Consider the following 15,652-nt stretch of genomic DNA (forward strand, 5'->3'; position numbering starts at 1 on the left):
GCTACACTGTCCAATCAAACATTAACAGTGCAGATCCAGCTCGGGTTAGGTACACACTAAAGCTGCATCTACACTGCTCCATCAAACACTCCGTGGATAGCTTCAGCATGACTATGATAGTGAGGAAAGCTCCCTTTCCGATGTCGCATCAAACAATCCAATGGCAGGTAAAGCAGCGGTTACATTCAGAGCAAAGATTCCTGGACACTGTCCCATCAAACGTACTGTGGATAGCACGGATAAAATAAAGAATATAGCTCCCTCAACACTCTCCAATCAAACACTACCAGTGCAAGTTCAGCTCGGGTTATGTACAGAGCAAAGCTCTCTCTGCATTGTCACTTGAAACAGTCGCAGGATAATTTCAGCAAGGGTTAGACACAGATTAAATCTCCCTCCACACTGTCACATGAAATATTCCCAGAGCAGGTACACGATGGTTTCGCTATCGATTAAAGCTCCTACTCTAATGTCCCATCAAACATTCCAAGGGCAGTTACAGCAAGTAGCAAGACAGAGGAAATCTCATAAGAACATAAGCAAATAAGATATAGAATTAGGAGTCTGCCGTTTAGCACCTCGATCGTTCTGCGCCATTCAAGAAGATCAAATAAGATCATGGCTGATCTGACCATGGACTCAGCTCCACTTCCCTGCCCGCTCCCCATAACCCTTTATTCCCTTATCACTCAAAGATCGGTCTATCTATGACCGTGAATATATTCAATGACCCAGCCTCCACAGCTCTATGCGGAAGAGAATTCCATCGATTTCCAACGCTCTGAGAGAAGAAGTTCCTCCTGACCTCAGTTTTAATGGAGGTCCCTTATTTTGAGACTATCTCCCCTTATTCTGATACTATGTACCGCTTGAGTGGAAATATCATCTATGCGTCCACCTTGTCGAGTCACGTCATTATCTTTTCTGTTTCGATAAGATCACCTCTCAATCTTTTGAACTCCAATGTGTATATGCTCTACTTACTTAATCTGACATCATGATTCAAAAGCCTCATCTCCGGAGTCAACACAGTGAAACTTCTTTGAAAAGCCTCCAATGCAAGAATATGATTCGTTAAATACGGAGAGCAAAACTGCACGCAGTAAACAATGGGTGACCTTACGAAACCCTGTACCGTTGTATCAGGAATTCGCTTATTTTACACTCGACATCCATTGCCATAAAGGCCAACGTTCCATGTGCCTTTCTGATGAACTGCTGTACCTGCACCCTAATTATGTGTTTCATGTACGAGGACATAAATTCCACTGCACAGCAATACTTTTCATTTATTCTCCATTTAAATTATCATTTGCTTTTCTATTTTTTCTGCCAAGGACGATAACCTTAAATTTTCCCACACGATACTCAATCTGCCACTTTTTTACCTACTCGAAAAGTCTCTCTTTCCCCCTTTGCATATTTGTTGTTTCCACCTCACAATTTGCTTTCCCACTCATGTTGGTATCATCAGAAACCGAGGCTATGTTGCCCTCGGTCCCTTCACCCAAGTCATTAATATTGATAGAAAATAGCTGATGACCAGCAACGATCCCTGCGGCACCCCACCAGTCACTTTTTCCCAACCAGGAATGATCTATTTATCCCGACTTTCTGTTTTCTCTTTGTTATCCAATACTCTATCCATGCTAATATTTTACGTGGATGCCCATGAAGTTTTATCTTGTGAAGTAACTTTTTATGTGACAGCTTATCGATTGCCTTCTGGAAATCCCATTACACCACATCCGCTGGTTCCCTGTTACCCACCATGCTCCTATCTCCATCCAAATTTACAATTATGATTTCCCAGGCCATTTGCAGCACGGATTAGACACAGTGTAAAATTCCTTCTGCATTCTGAATACTGCCAATGATATGAATTGCCTAATTAAGTAGGGAATAAAGTGGCAGCTGGTGCAAATTGTGGGGAAAAGTGAGTTCATTCACTTTTGTCGAAATAATAGAAATCAGAATTTTTTTTAAATGTTGGTCTTCAGAGAGATATCGTTGTCCTTGGGCAAGAAACACAGAAAGCTAGCATGCAGGTAAGGCAAGCATTAACGAAGTCAAATGGCATATTGTCCTTTATTGCAAGCGATTTGAATTCCAAGAGTAAAGTAGCATTTCTACAATCGAACACGGCTCGGTGAGACCACACATGGCGTACTGTGCACAAACTTGCTCAAGTTATCGAAAGAAGGATATACGTTCGTTGAAGGATGCATACCGAAGGTTTACTAGATTGATTCGTGGGATGAGAGGGCTGCCTTTTGAAGAGAGACGATTAAAGTTTGACTGTATTCTCTGGAGTTTAGATGGATGAGAGGTTAAACATAGAAATTTCTGACGGGGATTTAAAGGGTAGATGCTGAAAGGTTGTTTCCCCTGGATGTAATGCATATATCGAGGATTCACAGACTCAGGATTCGTGGTCGACCATTTAAGGCAGACATGAGGAGGAATTTCTTTATTCAGAGGGCTGGGAATCTTTGGAATTCTCTGTCCCAGAGTGCTGTGCATGCTGAACCTCTGAATATAAGGCCGAGATTGGTAGGTTTATGGAGTCGAGTAAAGTCGACGGATAATGGAATCGGGCGCTAAAGTGGAGTTGAGGTCGATGATCAACCATGATCTTATTGAATGGTGGACAATGCTGGATGGACCATACGGCCTTCTCCTGCTCCAAATCTTTATGTTCTATTGTTTCTTTATCTACACTGCTGTATCAAACACATCCAGGCCAGGCACAGCATTGGTTAGATATAAATTAAAGTTCCTTCTGCACATTCGCTCCATCTCTCCCTCTCAAGCTTTCTCTCTCGTTGCCTCTCTCTCTCCCTCCCATCGGCTCTCTCCCTCTCCGACCATCTCTATTTGCCTCTCTCGCACTCCGTCTCTCTCTCATCTCTCTCTCTCGCACCATCTCCTTCCCATCTTCTCTCTCTCTTTCCTTTCCACCATCTCTTTCTCGGTCTCTGTCTCTCTCTTGCTGTGTCTCTTATTTAACCAAAGTTCTCGCAATTCTGGGACCATCACTTTAGATTGGTACCTAGCGCAAGTCAATCTGCTATTTAAAACTGTTGCGAGATGGAAACCAGGGAATGATATATCACTAAAATGCTATGTGTTGTCGGACAAGTACTAGAGTCTACAATTAAGTGTAGGGTTTCTGAACAACTAGAATATTTTCAGTTGGTCAGAGAGTGCCAGCATTGATTTGTGAAAAATATTTCTTGCTTGACAAAGGTTGCGAGATATCGGCGAAATGCGAGGTGAGAGGAAGAACAGGGGAGGCCCGAGAGCAGAGGGGGCATGGGCGGGAGCAGGTTCAGATTTGGAATAAACAGCGCGGCATGCTCGTGTGCGGAGGCGGCGAGATGGGGAAATAAAATAGATTTGCAAGCATCTCATCACATGCATAATTTGAAAGCTTGATGTCAGAGTGAAATACCCAAACTGCGCTCGGCAGATGGGATGAAACTGATTGGTCCGTAGCTGGTGAATGTTTTTCAAAATTTTATGTTCACTTCTTTTAAGTCAATTCTTACTCTATTAAATAGGACAGCTCAGTCCACTGGAAAGTATTGGGTGCATTCCGCGTCTGGGGCAAACACATGTGCAGCAATTGTCATCAGCTGGAGGACCTCGAGATCTGGTCTTCAGTGATTGTGTAGCCGCTGGCGTCGCTCCGGTGCATTTTTGAGGCTGAGAGCTGCGTGGATAGCATGCTTATAGAGGTGATTACGACGCAGCTTAAGAGTATTCAACCAGAGAGACAAACAGGACCAAGCAGGTATTGTAAGAGTCCCATGCATGAATCGCCATCTCCAACCAGTATTCTGCTCTGAGTACTGGTGAGGGCGATAGGGACGCTGCGGAATGCAGCCAGAGCCATGTGCACGACACGAAGGCTGGCTCAGCTGTATTGGGGGGAGGAAGAATAATGGAAGAGCAATAATGGCAGTGGATTCTAGAGTCAGGGGAGCAAACAGGCGTTTTTGCGACTTTCGACAATCCAGGATGGCATGTTGCCTCACAGGATTCATGATTAAGGAAGGTAGCGAGCAGTTGCAGGACTTCCGAGAGGGGAGGCTGAACAATCAGAGCTTCTCTTCCCCATCAGTACCAACGACATAGGTACAAAGCGCGATGAGGTCCTGCAAGTAGATTTTAGGGAGCGAATAGAAAGTTTAAAGAGCATGCGTCCAAGGTAATAATCTCCCAATTAATTCCGGCGCCATGCTCGAATGAGTAAACAAATAGGAGGATACAGCAGATTAATGCGTGACAGGAGGGATGGTGCAAGGGGCTGCGCTTTAGTTTCCTGAGGCCTTGCGATCTTTTCTGGGGGAGGTGGGATCTCTAAAGACGAACTGGTTGCACCTCAACAGAACTGGGATCAGTACGCTCAAACGAAGATTTGCTCGTACTGTTGGTGAGGGATTGAACTAATCTGGAAGGGTGATGTAAAATTAGAACGCGGAGTGTGTGGGGGTGCTCAAAATATTAGAGGAGGCTGAGTGCACTAAAATAGTATGGCATTAGTTTGGGTAAATCTCAGACGGAATACATGGATATTCCAAGTTGCGGTTATATTGTATAGATATGAATGCACGAAGTGTAGGAAACAAGGCAAATGAACTGCAGGCACAAATAGACGTATGGGAATATGATATAGTAGCAATAACTGAGACCTGGCACAATGGACAGGAGTGGCTAGTAAATATTCCTGGTTATATTATAGGAAAAATAGGGAAGGAAAGAGAGGTTTTGGTGTGGCATTATTGAATAAGGAGAATGTTATAATATTGGAGAGGGAGGATAATCTGGATGGCTCAAACACAGAATTTATATGGCTAGAGTTGAGAAATAATAGAGTTGACATCAAACTGCAAGATGTATTATATAGAACTTCACATTTTGGGAAAGATATGGAGGAGCAATTTAACAGAGCCATCGAGAGAGGAGCAAGAACTCTCGGGAAGTGGAAACGGTGGACTTCAACGATACTAATCTAGAGTCGGATTGTAATAGTGTAAATGGCAGAGTGCTGCAGAGTTTCTGAAGTGTGTTCAGGAGAACTTTTTTGATCAGTATATGGATTTCCAAAAGCTATTTTGACAATTTGCCAATAATAGCCTAGCAAGCAAGTTTGAATCCCATGGAATGAAAGGGACAGTGACATCATGGATATTATATTGCCTAAGTGACAGGAACCAGATCGTCGTGGTGAACAGTTGTTTTTCGGACCGAACGAAAGTAAACAGTGGTGTTCGCCAGGGGCGGTTCTAGGACCACTGCTTTTCTTGATATATATTCTTGACGTCGATGTGGATGCAGAGGGCAGTTGGGAATGCGGTTAATAATGTTTTTGGCATCTTGGGCTTCATAAATATAATTATGTGATACAAAATATGGTAACTATGATGAAGCGGTATAGCACACTGGTTCTGCCCCAACTGGAGTACTGTACCAATTCTGGACATCGTACTTTAGATAGGATGTGAAGACGGCAAATAGGGTTCAGTGAAGCTTTTGCGAGAATGTTTCAGGAATGAAGGATTTCAGTTATGTTGATAATCTGGAGAAGCAGGGATTGCTCGCCTTGGAGCAGAGAAGATTGAGAGCAGATTTCATAGCGATCTGCAAATTCACCAGCTATCCAGATAGAGTAGATAGAGAGAAATGGCGGATGGTCGAGAAGCAATGAACACAGATTTAAGGTTAATGGCAAAGGAACCAATGTTTTATACGTCGAGTGGTTAATATCTGGAATGCACTGTCTGAAAGGGTGGTGGAGGCAGATCAAAAGGGAGTCGGATAATCATAGAAGCACAGAAATTTACAGCACGGAAGCAGCCCGTTTTGGCCCATCGTGTCCGCGCCGCCGCTAAAGAGCTATCGAGCCTAATCCCACATTGCAGCTCTTACTCCGTAGCCCTGTAACTTAGAGTACTCCAAGAGCACATCCAATATAATTTTTTAATGTGGTTTGTGTTTCTGCCTCTATCAACCTGTCAGGGAGTTAGGTCCAGACCCCCACCTTCCTCTGGGTGAAGACATTTCCTCTCATACGTCCTCTAATCCTCCCCCAGTTACATAAATCGATGCTCCTTGGTTGTTGACACTTCAGTCTCTGAACGTGCATTGACGCAAGTGTCATTCGCATATTGTAGTTTGACGACATTGGTTGGGGCGGTCTTTTTTCTGGCCGAGAGATGGCAAATTTGAACAACTTCCTACTGGTCCTGTGTTCAATTTCCACTCATGTGGTGAGCTTGTTGAGTGTGAGATGGAGCATTGCAGCAAGCAAGATCGAGAAGAGTGTTGGCGCGAATGGCGCAGCACTGTTTGACCCCGGTCCGGACGTGTGTTGGTCTGTGATGGGTCCGTTGATCAGAATCCCGCCTTCCATGCCTTCGTGGAGCATGCAGAGGATGGTGACAAACCTTTGCAGAAACCATTTGATACAACTCAATAACGTCTCTCATCAGCCTCCTCTGATCTAATGCATTCAAGCGCAACCAATCCAAACATGCCTAATAGGCAAAAATGTCCAATCCAAGCATCGCTCTTGTAAATCTTCTTCTGTACCCTCTATAGTGCAATCACATCTTTCTTTTAATATGGAGACCAGAACTTCAGGCAATACTCTGGTACTGGCCTAAATAGTGTTTTATTCAGTTCAAACATAATCTCGCTGCTCTTGTCTTTTATGCCTTAGCTAACAAACGTCAGTATAACAAATGCCTTTTTACCATCGCATCTCATTAACATACAACCTTCAGGGGCCTGTGGACAAGCACTCCAAGATCCCTTTGTTCCTCTCCACTTTTCAGTACCGTACCATTTAACGCGTATTCACTTGCCTCGGTAGCCACCTCAAATGCATTACCTCACAATTCTCCGCATTGAATTCAATTGGCATTTGTTCTGCCCACCTGGCCAATTCGTTGATATCTTCCTGCAGTCCACAGCTTTTTTCTTTATTATCAACCGCACAGCCGATTATAGTATAATGTGAAAACTTCTTATTAATACCCCCTACATTCAACTCTAAATCTTTGAACACAAAAAGCAAGCGACGTAGTACTGAGCACTGCGGAACCACGCTGAAAATACCCTTTCAGTCAAAAAGCATGCATCAACCTTTACCATTTGCTTCCTGGCACTGAGCATTTTTTGGATCCTACTTGCCACTTTGCCCTGGATGGGCTTTTACTTTCGTGAACAATCTGCTAAGTGACACCTTATCAGAAGCCTTGCAAAACTCCATAGACACTACAGCAAATGCACTGCCCTCATCGAGAGTTCTTCTTGCATCCTCAAAAAATTCAAAAATATCAGTCAGACTCGACCTACCCGTAACAAAACCATACTGACAGTCGTTGATTCACCCGGACCTTTCTAAATGAAAGAAAGACAGTGCAGTACTACATAGAAATGGCGAGGTGGTGTGCGACAGGACGTGAGTCGGCATGGGCTCGATTTGCCGAATAGGCCTCGTCCATGCTGTAACAATTTTATTACACTGAATCTATGATTTTCGAAAGTTTTATAATGATTCATTAATGGACATTATGAATAGATGTGGCTATATCGGATTTCAAAGGGCTACAAAGCCTTTATTGGAGATGCTGCCCGTATTCGTGCGGACAGGAGTTGCACTGACTCAGGAAGCATGTAACAGCTGTCCATGTTTGTGCAGGGTAGAGGGCCCTTTCCAAAAAGGCCTGAGAGAGAGTCGTACCCCGCACAGGGAGCCCAGTCTAGAGAGTGTGTGAGTGTGTGAGCGTGTGATCCTTCACCCGGATCACCGGCCCATCACCGAGAGCCGAGTGGAGACAAGCAGTGAGTGACGGTGTTATTATTCGCCCAGATCACTGAACGCTTACGCAGAGCGCATTGTAGACAGTGTGTGAGTGAGCATATTAATGTTGCCCCCGATCATGGGTCCCTCTCAGCGTGCCCAGTGCTCACAGTTTGTGAGTGAACGTTTTAATATTCAGCCAGATCACTTGTTCCACGCAGTGAGAGCATCTCGATCACAATATCTGGACGCAGGGTTTCGGAGGCTACAAAATCGCCGCTGCTTCTCATCTTTTAATGAATTTTACAAACAAAGTTAAGGGATATTTCCCCACATTCTTTAACTGCTCTCTGAACTTAGTCTGTGTCACGCAATAAATAACGGTGTTTGTGCAGCAGCTCAGCAGCTGCAGCATGAATCCAAATTCCCTCACATAAAACGGTAGATATATCAGCCAAACATCGAACCAGCGCATTGTGCCCCACAGAGAATGCACCATATATACCGACCATAACAGCATGAAATTTCCGAGATAAGAAGCAGTAAAATGATGGATTTCCTGCGGCACTCCATCTCTGGGTCTCTGGGACTCTGCACATTGCTGGGACTCCGGAGTCTCCTGCGGGCTCTGCTGGACACTAAAATGTGTCTGACGGTGAGAGCATTGAGCAGCACTATGATCACAAATGGGACACACGGGGTGAGGATGTAATGCAGGAACTCGATTGTTCCCCAGACCGTCGAAGTTATTGTTCTGCTTTGTATACGACAAAACCAGGGGTTATTAAATTGCTGATATGCATGTGACAGCATAAAATACCAGAAAATATCAATTAAGCAGCTCATCACAGTCACTGTTCCCAGAACCACAGCCGCCGTTTTCCCGCTGCAATATTTAGTCTTCAGCTTCTGGCAACAAATCGCCACAAATCTGTCAAAGGTGAAAGTGACAGTGAACCAGACAGAACAGTTTGTGGCTGCATAACCAGGACAGCGTGGACATTACACACGGGGAGGGACATCAGGATATAGAAATATCGCCGATAAACAATCGGAATGTGCCTCAATATCAGGTCGAGGATAATGACCAGCAGATCCGCCGCTGCCATGGCCACTAGGTAGCGAGTGACACATTGAGAGAGACCGCACTTTCCCCGAGACAGGATCACAATCGTTACTACGTTCACTGTGAGGAAGGGAAATAAACAGAGAAAGTTTACCTCAGCTGTGAGCAAGAGCAACAGTTTAAAGGAATTTGGGGTGAAAAGTGCAAATCATTATCGAAATGTTCACTTTTTGAAAATAAAATTAAGGAAACTGCAAAGGCGTATCCATAAATATATTGAGAAGAAAAGGATAACTAAAGAAAGAGTAGTGCGTAATACAGACCTTGAGTGGAATCTATGTCTGGAGGTGGAAAATGTTGGAATGGTTCTTTATCAATTCGTTGCCTCTATTTTCAGAACAGAACGTGAAATTACAGATACTGCTATCAACGAAGTGTGTGAAATTCTGGATGAAGTAATCATAATGAGAAAGGAGGTTTTAAAGTGGTTTAGCAGCTTTGATGGTAGATAATTCCCCAGGCCCGGATGAATTGCATCCCAGTCTGTTGAGCGAAGTAAAAGACGGAATAACCGAGGCCTTGACTTTATGTTACTTTAACTTCATGTTTAGATTTGTGCCTGGTGCCGGATTACTGGAGGACTGCTAATGTGCTACCGTTGTTTTAGAAGGGAAAAATAGATAGGCCAAATAATTACAGTGCTGTCAGCCTATTCTCAGTGATGGGAAGCTTATTGGAAAGATCTACATTTGGAAAGGCAAGAATTAATTAGGGGCAGTCAGCACAGATTTGTTAAAGGTATTTCATTCTTGACGAACGTGATTGAATTTTTAAGCAGGTAAACTAGAGGTTCGATGAGGGTACTGCATACGATGTAGTGTACAGGACTGTAGCAAAACTTTTGTTAACGTTCCACATGTTAGACTGGTCATGAATGTTAATGCCCATGGGTTCCGTGTATCCAGGGCAAAGTGACAACTTGAATCAAAATTTGGATTAGAGATAGGAAGCAAAATGTAATGGTTGATGGATCTTTTTGTGACATGAAGGATATTTCCACTGGTGTGCCACAGAGCTCAGCACTGGATCTCTTGCTTTAGTGATAGATATCACTGATCCACATTTGAATATAGGGAGCATGATTAATAAGTTTGCACATGATACTAAAATTGTCTCTGTGGTTGCGAATTAAAAGGAAAGTCATGGACTGCAAGAGAATATCAATATACTGGTCTGGTGGGCAGTGAAGTGGTAAAATGGAATTTCTTTCGGAGAAGTTTTAGCTAATGCATTTTAGGAGGACTTAACAGTGTTGATGAGCAGAGGTACCTTGGAGTGTTTGTACACAGCTCGCTGAAAATATCAGGCAAGGTGGAAAAGCTGGTGGAGAATGCATGTCGAGTTCTTGCTTTATTGGGCGAGGCATCGAATACAAGAGCAGGGATGTTAAGCTTACATTCTATAATACTCTGATTAGGCCACAGCTGGTATACTGATTGCAGTTCTGGGTGCCATCTTATAGGATTGCAATAGAGAGGGTGCAGATGATGCCTTGAATTGAGAATCGTAGCTGTGAGGAAAGATTGGATAGCCTGCGTCTGTTCTCATTGGAACAGAGGAGTTTGCGAGGAGACCGCACTGCGGTCTGCAACATTTTGAGTGGTCTGGATGAAGTGGATAGCAACGGCAAATTTCCATTTGTGGAGGGGTGAATTAGGAGCAGTACAAGGTAGATGTTGGAAGGTTGAGGGGGGATTTGAAGGGGGATTACTTCACGCAGAGGGTTCTGCGTTACAGGACTAAACTGACTGGAAAAGGTGGTGGATGCAAAAATCATCACCGCATTTAAAATGTGCGTGGTTGTAACTTAAAGTGGCATAACCTGCAGGATTAGGACCTAGTGCTCTTAAGTGGGAATATAATATATAACCTGTTGATGGCTGACGCAGATACGATGGTAAGTACTGCAGAAAATCGAATACGGCCATTGTGATCTCCTTGACTGGTTTAGATAGCCTGCATGATTGGGAGACGAATTTTCCTAGATTCCTTTTCCTCAGTTCGTCTGGGTTTTTATTTGTTTTCTGCGCCTCCCAAGAGATCAGATGGTTCGGGCAGGGTTAGAGTGTAGAATATTTCGATGGAATGTGTGTCGCAGTTGTATGCGGAAGATTGGTTGGCCTGGCTGCTCTTTACCTTTCCACCATGGTTAATTGTTCATATGTTTAGATATAACCTTCAGGGCTGCTGGCCGAGACCGTGTGGCTCTTTTTCCCCTGGCGTGCACACGATGGGACGAAATGGCCTAATTATACGCTTTGTTTTCCTATGATTCTATGTTTCTACAACATTGGATGAAATGGTCTAATTATTTTTCCAGGGGCTTAATACAGTGTTTACTTTAAGAATTATCAATAATTTATCGTGGAATCAATAAATGAAATGGAAATAAATAGATGTTTGATCAATGGGATGTCAAATGATAGAACTACCTTTATCCCTGCAGACGAAAGCGCCGTACCAGGTACCAGGACAAAAAGGACCAGAACCCCTCATGAAATCATCGTGTCCCGGCGTCAGTCAGCATTTGGAGCAGTGTAATGCGCTTCTGTGCCCCTGGATTAGGGAGTTGGAAATTGCGCTGGTTTCCTGCTTGGTTAGAGTATCCATTATATTTAGAAGAGAAATGAATGCAACAACAAACTGCAAAACCATTTCCCTTGTCATGCAATGATTACTGGCAATTGTATTTCAAATGTACGGATATAATATGACAATGCTAAGATAGTGAATACGTATGCATGTAGTTACAAATAAAAAGGCCTGAGAGAATGTATTAAATATTTAGTTTTTTGCATTGTTGTTGAAATACTGCAATTGTCGCTTATTGAAAGGAAGCTATGATAAATAAAATTCCAACAAATAAACACCGAAATAAAATGAATAGTTATCTTTGTCCAGGTAATGCCCGACAAAATGCATGTATTAGTATCGAGACCAGGCGAGTTATCCCTCAGGCAAAGAGTCAGCGAACGATTTAGTAAAGGATATTAACAAAAATGGAAGAGATTTGTCCATGCACTTTCTCACTTGCTGGTTTTCACTTGTCCACAGAAAATTAGACGAGAAAGTTTGAATAGACTTTCATATTCTCAAAACTTCGGTTAAATTAGCTGTGATTATTTATCCTGAAATATAGCAGGAGGCGATAGAGACCTGTGCCAGACAGACATGGCATCCACGTGTAAATTCATGACAAAGATTTGGAATAAGGCAAGAGAGATCTGTCTGAATGAACATTTTGTGAGACTGTAAATTATCCTTGTGATCTTATTCTGACCATCGGAAGCAGTGCCACGAATGCAGAACTGCAGAGGTTTGCAAAGGAGACACTGACTGGAACTGAAAGATGACTAAACTTTTCAAACATTAATGATGATCTGCCAGGATTTGTTCCAGTGACTTTATTTCAGTAACCATACCGACCATTAGGTGCGATGGTGTATGTCCGTAAGAACACCTAGCATTATGTGCGATGTGTCAGTAACCATACCGAACATTAGGTGACTTTGTGTGTGCCAGTAACCATACCGAGCATTAGGTTACTGTGTATGGGACAGGAACCATACCATGCATTAGGTGACTGTGTTTCAGCAAATATAAAGGGCATTAGCTGAAAATGTGTCAGCAACCATACCGAAACTTAGGTGACTGAGTGTCAATAAACATACCGAACATTAATTAACTGTGTGTGTTAGTAACCATACTGGACATTAGGTGACTGCATGTCATTAACCGTACCGAGCAATAGGTGAGAGTGGGTGTTAATAACCATACCTAGCATTCGAATACTGTGTGTCATTAACCATACCGAATATATGTGACATTTTGTGTCAATAAACATACTGGACATTAGGTGACAATGTGTGTCATTAACCGTACCTAATAATAGGTGCCAGTGTGTGTCAATAACCATAGTGAACATTCGGTGACAGTGTGTGTCAGTAACAATACCGGAGATTAGGTGAGATTGTGTGTCAGTAAAATATCTTCAATTAGGTGAATGTGGGTGTCAATAACCATAATGAGCATTAGGTGATAACAGCAGCAAAATATTGTGGATGTTGGAAACGTGAAATGGATCAAGCAAATGATGGAAATACCCAGCAGGTCAGGCAGCACCCATGGAGAGATTAACACAGTTACGTTTCACGTCGATGATCTTAATCCATCAGGACTAAGGTCTAGTAAACCAAGGCAACATTCATTTCACTGTTACAAACGTTCAGGAGAGAGAGAGAAGACTGACATTCGTTTAATAAAATTTCTCGACCAATTTTTTTGCCAGAGTTGAATATAGAAAATTAAAATCTTGGTAAAACGTTTCACATTCAAAATTAATAGCCAACGGAAGAGTGAACAGGATAGCGAAGGACGAGGAGAGAAACACATATAAGCAATATTTACAGAATTAATCGCTGGATAGAGATTACCAGGGACTTCCACAGCAGTGTGAAATGGGACTAACTCGAGGGGTGAGGCAATGGTGGGATTTGATGATAGAATCATTGAAATTTACAGTGCAGATGAATGCCATTCGGCCCATCGTGTCCGGGCTAGCTGAAAAAACGGTACCCAATCTAATCCCACTTTCCAGTTCTTGTTCCATTGCCTTGTAGGTTAGATTACAAAAAAAACGCACATCCAAGTACTTTTTAAATGTGGTGAGATTCTCTGCTTCTACCAACCTTTAGGCAGTGAGTTCCAGACCCCTATCCCACACTGCGCGAATCAACATTTCTCCTGAAATCCCCTCAAAAACTCCTAAGACTGATGTTAAATCTTAAATATGGAAATATTAAAACTGAGAGATTGCAGGATCAGGAGCAAATGTTCATCAGTGATCATGGCAATGATTGTGGAAAGGTAATTGGTGCGAGATATGATGTGGACAGCAGAGTTTTGTATGACTTCTCGAATAGATGAGTCGAGATAAAACAAATAAATGGATGAGTGTTTATGCAGCACAAACCCTGATATCGTGCAGAGAGCAGACGAAATTATGGAGGAAGTCATTGGCAGTATTGTTAATTCACAGGATGTGAGGTCGGAACTCAGCTCCGGGCCAAAGAAAGGGCACAGTTTGCGAGCTGTCATAATCAGCATCAGATATTGCTCACTGAGCGGGAATACATCTATAGACAGAAACTGAGTTTGTGATAAGGACCAGCGACTTAACTGGCAAGCACAATAATACAGTGAAACGTGATTTACAGATCTAGTTGCTGGATTTAGAATCTTACCACGGACAGCAAATTCAACCGAGATAACAAAGTAAATTACAAGAACAGATATACAGTTAGCCATGGTTTGCCGAGTTAATAACTGGATAGAGAGAGACTTACCCGGAACACCAACAACAGCAAGCAACGGATAGTTATTGTATTTAAAAGCGCGAAGTGCCAATTCTATCCGTATGTGTAATGGAATTCTATTATAATGTTCATAAAGAATGTCAAACTCCCAGATGAAACTCCTGTCCATTGTTGGAACATTCCAATTCACTGTTGTCAGATTCCAATCCATTGTTATAACATTCCAATTTACCAGAATGCAGATTCTGGCTGCCTCTCTGTGGAGCCGTGTTCTGATCCCTGTTAGTGCCGAAGTTGAAACTCTAACTGATACTCTGTGATAATACTTTGAAAGGAATTCCTTTTTAATAGAAGAGGGAAACCAATCACAGACACATTAGGATCTATGGAGAATACCATTAATTGCAGTCACTGAACAAACAGCTTCAGTTAAATCGTGCAGACTGACATTGATTACAGTCACTGAACAAGCAGCTTCACTTAACCCATTTCAATCCAACACATTTTAGAAACATAGAAACATAGAAAATAGGTGTAGGAGCAGGCCATTCAGCCCTTCTAGCCTGCACCGCCATTCAATGATTTCATGGCTGAACATGAAACTTCAGTACCCCTTTCCTGCTTTCTCGACATACCCCTTGATCCCCCGAGTAGTAATCTAACTCCCTTTTTGCACAACATTTATGTAGCACATTTCCCCGGTCTACCTTAGTGGTTATGTTACTGGACTAGAAACCCAGAGCCCCGGAGTAATGTTCCAGAGCCTTGATTTCAAATCCCACCATGGCAGCAAATTCTATTAAATATATCTGAAATGAAAAGTTAGTAAAAAGAGGGGGAGGGGGCAACTTGGTACTGATTAAAGAAACTATTGCAGCTGTGAGGAGCGATGATATTTTAGAGGAACCGTCAATTGAGGTCATATGATTCGAATTGAAACATTTAAAAGGGTGATCACACTGCCGGGCGTATATTATAGGCCCCCAAACAGTGGGAGTGGAATAGAGGAGCAGGTAATTTAGGCAAATTGCTGTGAAGTGTAAAAAACATATGGTAATAATAGTAGGGTATGTTATTATCCAAATATAGATTTGGACAAATATAGTGTGAAAGGTATCGAACGTGTGGAATTCTTAAAATGCATTCAAGATAACTTTTTTTTAGCTAGTATGTAACAAGCACAACACGAGAGGGGGCGGTTTTGGATTTTGTTTTGGGAATTGAATCTGGGCAGGTTGAAGGTGTATTAGTGGGAGAGCGCATGTTTGCCAGTGACCATAATTCAGACAGATTTAAGTTTGTTATGGATAAGATCAAGGATAGGCCTGCAATAAATGTTCCAAATTGGGGAAAATATATTTTTGCTACGTTAAGGGGTGATTTGGCCACAGAGAACTG

The 15,652-nt window shown here is 42.6% G+C and overlaps 1 pseudogene; it reads right to left on the reverse strand.

Annotated features, from left to right (window-relative positions):
* Positions 1 to 8,099: 8,099 nt before the first annotated feature.
* LOC139255895 (probable G-protein coupled receptor 139) lies at positions 8,100 to 14,465 on the reverse strand (annotated as a pseudogene).
* Between the last annotated feature and the right edge of the window lie 1,187 nt (positions 14,466 to 15,652).

Source organism: Pristiophorus japonicus, unplaced genomic scaffold, assembly GCF_044704955.1.
Source record: "Pristiophorus japonicus isolate sPriJap1 unplaced genomic scaffold, sPriJap1.hap1 HAP1_SCAFFOLD_66, whole genome shotgun sequence".
In the NCBI taxonomy this organism is placed as follows: domain Eukaryota; kingdom Metazoa; phylum Chordata; class Chondrichthyes; family Pristiophoridae; genus Pristiophorus; species Pristiophorus japonicus.